The 8,178-nt window shown below is 36.6% G+C and overlaps 1 long non-coding RNA gene across 1 annotated transcript; it reads right to left on the bottom strand.

Moving 5' to 3' along the window:
* Positions 1-207: 207 nt before the first annotated feature.
* Positions 208-5,457, bottom strand: LOC138421074 (uncharacterized). The gene is made up of 2 exons (XR_011249404.1): positions 3,340-5,457; positions 208-2,346 (listed from the first exon to the last, which is right to left on the bottom strand). It is a non-coding gene; the product is annotated as an uncharacterized lncRNA (long non-coding RNA).
* Positions 5,458-8,178: the final 2,721 nt, after the last annotated feature.

Genomic DNA, 8,178 nt, shown 5'->3' with positions numbered 1-8,178 from the left:
CATTTCCCTGTACTCTTATCCACAATGAGTCTTATCAGTTTAAAAATCTGTATCTATTTAGTAGGCAAAAGTGTTATAATTGTATTAAGATGAACTTAATATTTCAATTTACATTTGCTTAATAACTTTAATAGTAGATAAACATTAAAAATAGGGCTGTACTGGAATTTCTGCCATACAGTGAAAAAGACAGACAAAAGACAGATACCTTATGCAAGCAAAATCATTTATTTATCTATCCATCTTGATTTATTCTTTTGTTCCATTTATTAAGTGCTTTCCTATACTGTGGATAGTTCTGAACACTGGAAAAATAAAAGGCAAAAATACATAATCCCTGCTCTCCAGATCACAGCTTAGTTAAGAAAACAAACATGTAAACTAGGTGTTATCAATACTCTAATAAAAGTATATACAAAATTTATAATAGTTCAAAAACAGGGAGAAACAGATATATCTTAAAAGTAAGCAGACCCCAAATAAGGAGTGGAACTCTCAATGAGTACAAGAGGCAGAAGAGATTTCAGAGGCAAAGAAAGGGGCTCTGATTTTTGAACATAAGGGAGAAGTTTCAATAAATCCAATCTTACAACATAAAGACCAAGGTAACTATTACCGATTCATACATTTTAAGCTCAAAAAGAATCACATTTTCCTTTATTCAGCTGGTGGCCTGTCAACTTTTTTTCAACTGTTGTGTAACATTAGACTACTTGATGTAATATCTTATGACCAATTTAAAGCATATTACCAATTAAGAAAAAAATGACTCATTAGTAAGTACATATGCAAGCAGTTAAAGCAAATGAAGCATTCATCCTTCAGGAAGCTTTTTTTTCATAAAAGTTCTGGATGGTGTACCTTGTGGTTTATCTCCTCAGTACGGCAGCAATCTTAGAAATAATGTCAGCATGAAAACCTCATGACTTATTCACCTCTGATATAACTTTAGCATCCCCTAGGAGTTTCCAACTGATCCAGAAAGTCTTTCTTCTGATCATGAGATTTGGTGGCTTCGGATATTTACTTTTCTTCCTATAAGAGTCAACAAATCGCTGGCAGACTGCAGGGGCTGAGGTTCCAGGGCTTCCATTCTTTTCATTAATCAACACCACTTTTTCTTTGTCATTCAACAAACGTTTATTTCGAACCCACTGCATTCAAAGCACAGCATTATGTCTTACTTAGCATGTTACAAACACTTTGAAGTACAATATCAAAAAGGACAAGAATTTCACAGAAGAGGAAAAGGAAACTACAGTCATCTCAAGGCTCTACAGCCAGTAAGCAGCAAAGTGGGAACTGAGAATACAGACCTTTTCTGTTCGAGCCCAGGGCTCTTGCCACATCATGCCTTCCTTACCGGTCTCCCTGTTCCTAGCCTCTCTCCTCTCCAGCTGTCTGAAACCAAAGGACATCCACCTTTATCAAATCGTACCGACTCTGAGAAGAACTCTCACTCCTCTGAGCTCTGATAGCTTGCTCATGTCATCCAACTGGCCCTAACTCAGAAAATGCTTAGTGGGATCTCTGTCTTCAATTATGAAAGTTTTAGCGTGTATTCAGAAGGCACTGTGTCAGGTTTTGTGAACCTACTCTGATACTATTCAAATTTAAGTTCTAGTCAGTTCTACAGACATTTTTGACAACTTGCTATTAGTGAGGCGCTATTCTAAGACATGGTTTCTTCCCTCAAGAGCCTTAGTCTAATGGGAATATAGATATGTAAAATTTTTATGTTTTCATGTGTACATTCACTCATTTACTGGCCATGTGCTACCACTGGGCACAAAAAAGATAAAATATGGCCTTTCAAGTAACTTGAAAGCAGACAGACATGTAACTGTTTTCATTCAATAAACATCTATTAAGCCCTTATTATGTATGGACATTGAGTGAGGAACACTTATGACTAACTGTCCCTGTTAACAGAGCTGTTTCCTTTTAAGATTATAATTCTCAAAAGTAGAGAGTAGGAATTAAACTCTTTTTTATATGTAATAAGGGACCACAGTGAATGAAGCCTCAGCCAGTCGTGCGTATATCAGTTGCAAATCTCTCTTGACAGTTCATACACATCACTTCATTTTAGACCAACTCTAGATACGCACATGCTAAATCGTTCAGTCAGGTCTGACTCTTTGTGACCCCATGGACTGTAGCTCGCCAGGCTCCTCTGTCCATGGAATTCTCCAGGCAAGAATACTGGAGTGGGTTGCCATTTCCTCCTCTAGGAGATCTTCCCGACCCAGGGATCGAACCCGTGTCTCTTAAGTCTCCTGCATTGGCAGGCGGGTTCTTTACCATTAGCGCCACCTGGGAAGCCATGAAGTCTAGATAAGGAACCTAAAACAGAATGATCATACACTTTATCATAAACATTTCCAATGACGCTAAAATACATCTCATCTTAATACATCCTAAAACAATGTCAGCCACATTTTTACTTTTATGCAGACAACAGAAATTTCTAGAGTCTGAGCCTTCTCATTCTATTACTTTATTCACGTTTGACAGGCCAAAATGCAAATGCGGGCACAGTAGATTTCAAAATACACAAGTGAGAGACCTAGGAGTTCCTTTGAGGTTTCTCAGAAGTGACAGCGGCAGTGGGGGTGGTGAGAGAGGACTTTTCCTGCTTCAACCAGAGCATATCAGTTTGCTCTGCTTTAAATATTGTGCTTCTAAGTGAAAGTTCTTTTGAAAAAGAATCCTGCTACTTAATTAAACAATTGTTTAAGAGAGTCAAATAATAATACATAGTATTTTGGCTTTATAATTTTTAACTATTTGTCTCAAAAAGAATAAAGAGTCCTTCCTGTAAGATCAAATTGGTCCACTTTTAAAGACAGCTAAAGGAGCTAACATTGCTGAGTGCTTACTACTTGGTGTCAGTGAAGTGAAGTTGCTCAGTTGTGTCTGACTCTTTGCGACCCCATGGACTGTAGCCCACCGGGCTCCTCCGTCCATGGGATTCTCCAGGCAAGAGTACTGGAGTGAGTAGCCAGTCCCTTCTCCAGATCTTCCTGACCCAGGGTTCAAACCCAGTCTCCTGCATTTGCAGGCAGATTCTTTCCTGTCTGAGAACCATGACTTAATTCTACTATGTAATGAATGACACTAAAGAACACGAATCCATCCTACCAAGTCCAACTGGTCTGCTGTCCAGATACCAAAGTAACTCATGTTTACTGTATGCATTATTTAATTTCACCCTCAAAATAATCTTATGAGGGAAGGAATATTATTCTGTTCTCGGTAAGAAAACTGAGGAACTAGCATGTAGAAGTAGGGACCCTAAAAGGTCTAGAGAGCAGGATCATGTGTGGGCAAACTTACTGGGTGAAGAGTGCCCTCATTCCAGAAAACCGTTTCACTTCAAACTTCTCAGACTGACAAGAGCCAGATTGGAGTCATCCATCTTCGCATTTTTCTTTCTTTTCCACTTCAGGGACTATAAAAAGGCTAGACCTCTATGAATGTCATTTTTTTAATTAATATTTTTATTCATAGCTCTTGACCATGGGTGGAGATGAAGACTATTAGCAAGAGTGGGAGCAGATGGAGTGTTGGAATAATCTCCATAACCATTTTTGTTGTTAACAGGCGGTCTTTTCTGCAAGGAAAAAACTATGAAAAGACAATCGATTTTTCCAAAAGCCCTCTGTTTTTTTTCTTTTTCTGTCTCTTCTCATTAATTTATCCATACACTATGAACTAACTTAAGTACCAGGCACTGTGATGGGCACTTGGAAGTACCAAAAATAAATGAGTCAGGACTTCTATCACTGAAGAAACAAGATATTTAAATAAACACAAGATATTAAGTGCTATAATATGCTACACCAAAACTTATGTAAGCAGGGACTGTATTTTACTTATTTTTGTAGTCCCAACTCTTTATCACAATTGATAGCACAAAGTTAATAGCTCAATACATTTCCTGAATAAATGTTTTCATGACCAGTATTTCTTCTGACTGGCTTCAAAGTCTCTTATGTTAATGTATGTGTGGATGCTCTATATAAGATCTTAATATAACTGTAGTAAGCTACAGGTATATTTCTTGGGACTTCATGTGCAAATACATATTAATATCAACTACTGATTCTAGATTAAAATCTAGGATATTAAAATCAATCATAGGATAAAATCATAATTTTATGGTTTCCCAGGAGCTGAAAAAACATAGTAGATAGGACACTAGTCACTTGCAAGACAAACCTATCCATTAATTGGGACTGAATATAGTGAAGACATTTGGCTAAATCCATTCACAGCACCTTATAGTCTAGAGGCAAGTCTGCCCTCTAGTGCTGCTAAAACTCACAAATTCAATCAGAAGAGCAAGTTCCAACTACCAGAAAAAAAGAACTAGCATTTCAGAGATGCTTGGGGCTGGCGCCTGGGACGACCCAGAGGGATGGTACAGGGAGGGAAGAGGGGGGTTCAGGATGGGGAACACGTGTATACCTGTGGCGATTCATGTTGATGTATGGCAAAACCAATACAATATTGTAAAGTAATTAACCTCCAATTAAAATAGATAAATTTATATTAAAAAAAAGTAAAACTGTATCATCCCAAAATAGCCTCATTATGAGAATAAAATGGCATTCCCCTTTTAAATTTGCCACGTTTATATATTATTAATCTTATTTCTTAAATCTCAGCTTCCGTAACATTGTAGAAAGTAATGATTTTGTGTGTAGTAGAAAATGGTAATATTACATTTCTACTTGAAAAACCACAAAAGCTGGCTCAAATTTTCACAAATCACATATCCTCAATCCAGTCCTGTTCTCTGGCTATCCTTACTAAGATCTCACCCATCCTGACTTAAAACTAAGGCTATATACTGCAGTCACATACACATATCCAGCTCAGCTGTCCCTTTAACTTCAAACTCAAGTACCCAACTGCCTACTTGACACTTCCTGTGGGAAGTGACATCTGAAAGGCCTACCTAGCATATCCAAAACTAAATTCTTGGTTTCCCCCTCAAACCTGCTCCTCTGAGTCTTCCTCACCTTAGTATCAAATATGGCTGCTTCATTCTTAGCATTCTTCAAGTCAAAAATCTTGGCACCATTCTTGCTTCTACTTTCTCATATCCCACATCCAATCCATCAGCATATACTACTGGCTTTATTCAAAGTATTTTCAGAATCTGACCAATTACTTCCACTGCCTTCATTCTAATTCAAACTACATCAACTCTCATGTAGATTACTCTCAGTCTACAGATTTTCATCTTTGCTTTAATCAGCACTCTGTTTCCCACTTCAAAGTCTAAGTCTGCAGGAAGGTCTACAACGCCCTTCAATGATTAACTAGAATCAGGCACTGGACTCCCAGGCTCTCTTAACCTCACTTCTAATCCGGCTAATAGCTTGTCTTCCTCACTACTGTCACAATGACTTCCTTGCCATTTCTTATAAATACTAAGCAGACTACTAGCTCACAACAGTAGAATTTGAAGTCCTGCCTGGAATGCTCTTCTTCTGATTATACATATGGCTTAATCATTTTCTTCAGATTTCTGCTCAGAACCACATTATCAGTATATACACTATTTAAAATAGCAACCCTATTCTCTCTCCAGACCCTTTCTTCAACTTATTTTCCCTTAATAACATGCAACCATATGATAAACTACATATTTTATCAATTAAAAGCCAAATCCCATAAAGCTCAAAAATAATTGTCTATTCTGTGTCCTGCTGTATCCAAGCCTAAACCATACTAGATGCTTGAGATTTTCTGAAACACTGGGTTGGCCAAAAAGTTTATTCGAGCTTTTCTTCTGATACGGAAAAACCTGAATGAACTTTACGGCCAACCCAATATTTAGTTCAAGAGGAATATGAGAAAGTCAGATTAGTGGTAAAATAAAACAAAAATTTCAGCTATTCCACTTTACACAGGATGGGAAAACCTGTTTAAAAAGAACAACTAGTTAATTGAACAATGGAATGGTTCAAAATTGGAAAAGGAGTATGTCAAGTACACTGTCAACCTGCTTATTTAAATTATGCAGAGTACATCATGCGAAATACCGGGCTAGATGAAGCACAGGCTGGAATAAAGATTGCCAGGAGAAATAGTAATAACCTCAGATACACAGATGACACCACTGTTATGGCAGAAAACAAAGAGGAACTAAAGAGCCTCTTGATGAAGATGAAAGAGTGAAAATCCTGACTCAAATACTCAACATTCAAAACACGAAGATCATGGCATCCAGTCCCATCAGTTCATGGCAAATAGATGGAGAAACAATGGAAACAGTGACAGATTTTATTTTCTTGGACTCCAAAATCACTGCAGACAGTGATTGCAGCCATGAAATTAAAAGATGCTTGTTCCTTAGAAGAAAAGCTATGACAAACCTAGATAGTGTATTAAAAAGCAGAGACATTACTTTGTCGACAAAGGTCCATCTAGTCAAAGCTATGGTTTTTCTAGTAGTCGTGTATAGATGTTAAGAGTTGGACCATAAAGAAAGCTGGGCATCGAGAAATTGATGCTTCTGAACTGTGGTGTTGGAGTAGACTCTTCAGAGTCCCTTGGACAGCAAGATCAAACCAGTCCATTCTAAAGGAAATCAATCCCAAATATTCATTGGAAGGACTGATGCTGAAGCTGAAGCTCCAATACTTTGGCCACCTGATGTGAAGAACTGACTCATTGGAAAAGACCCTGATGCTGGGCAAGACTGAAAGCGGGGGGAGAAGGGGACGACATAGGATGATTGCTGAATGGCATCACTGACTCAACGGACATGAGTTTGGGCGAAGCCTGATGTGCTGCAGTCTATGGGGAAAGTCAGACATGACTGAGCGACTGAACAACAACAAATTGCTTTCTATTTAATTATCTAGGTGTATTCATTCAACATTTACTTAGCTCTGTGGATAGGGCACTGCTTTGAAGTTCCTAACAGTACTGGTAAGTATATTATTTTACAGACAACAAAACTAAAGATGACAGAAGTAAAGTAACTTGTTTAAAATTGACATAACAAGGATGTGGCAAAGAGGAAATCAAATCAGGCTTCTCTGATGTTACTTTTATAAACTCTCTCAATATTCATAGTAGTTTCAAGAAATGATATAAATCCAAAAACAGGTAAGGTTTCTGCATTTGTAAATAAAAGTAAAAGTGCATAAACTTGCTATAAGTCATCTGATTTGTATGATAGAATAATACAAGGAAAGAACTAAAGGTGAGCTAATTGCACTTAATCTAATATTCATAAAAAATAATTTTGCTAAGTTTGGTAAGTTAGTACGTTAATAATACTAAGTCTCTAACAACAAGTTATTGAAATAATTTATCTTTCCTCTTTCACATGCACATTTCCTCTTCAAATGCAACTGATAGCAGTCATATGGAAGCAAATTCTCTTTTCACCAAAATATGTGAAGCTTTTATCCACAAGCTATTTTCTACATGAAAAAACAAATTATGGGTGATACACAATTTACTTACACACACATAGCGATTTGGGTAAAGCTGGTTTTATATATATCCATTTTGCTTATTTTTGTTAGCTTTTAAAAATAACTGTCTCATTTTACTTCATACTTAAAATAATCCATCATATATGGTAGTTTTCCTTATTACTCTAAAGCTGAGAAAAACAAAATTGCAAGTGATAAAACTTCTTTGACATGATATAATTTGGGGGAAAACTAAGAAAATTTTAATGTATGTTTTACATTTGTGGACCATAGATCCATAAAATACAACAAAGCTCCAAAAAAACTGGCACTCTAAGGTAAGAATTCATACTCATGTTAAAGTCTAATCCTTTTAGTGGATGTATTTTAAAGAATATTTGACACATGATAAACCAGAACCTATGCAAAAATAAGCCATATTATAAAAGGTTTAATAAATTACAGTCAAAACACACAAAATAAAAAGAAAATGATCAAATGAACAACTGGTCTAGGAACAAAGGAAGCACAATCTGTACAGGATACAAAAGACTGTAAGGTGGACATAGCAAATTTATTGTTTATTAAGACTGGTATTTGAGAAAAAGGAAATAAATTGTGCTTTAAAAGAGCTAAAGATTTGCTTCAGTGAAGTAAAGTTCACTAGAAAAGCCTCTACAATTAAACAGTGAATTAGAAATAATTCACCTGAGGTTTGGGGCAGGAATTTACC

This window comes from Ovis canadensis, chromosome 15 (genome assembly GCF_042477335.2).
Source record: "Ovis canadensis isolate MfBH-ARS-UI-01 breed Bighorn chromosome 15, ARS-UI_OviCan_v2, whole genome shotgun sequence".
Lineage (NCBI taxonomy): Eukaryota > Metazoa > Chordata > Mammalia > Artiodactyla > Bovidae > Ovis > Ovis canadensis.
The sequence above is the reverse complement of the archived record's forward strand: the minus strand, read 5'-3'. Positions and strand labels throughout refer to the sequence as shown.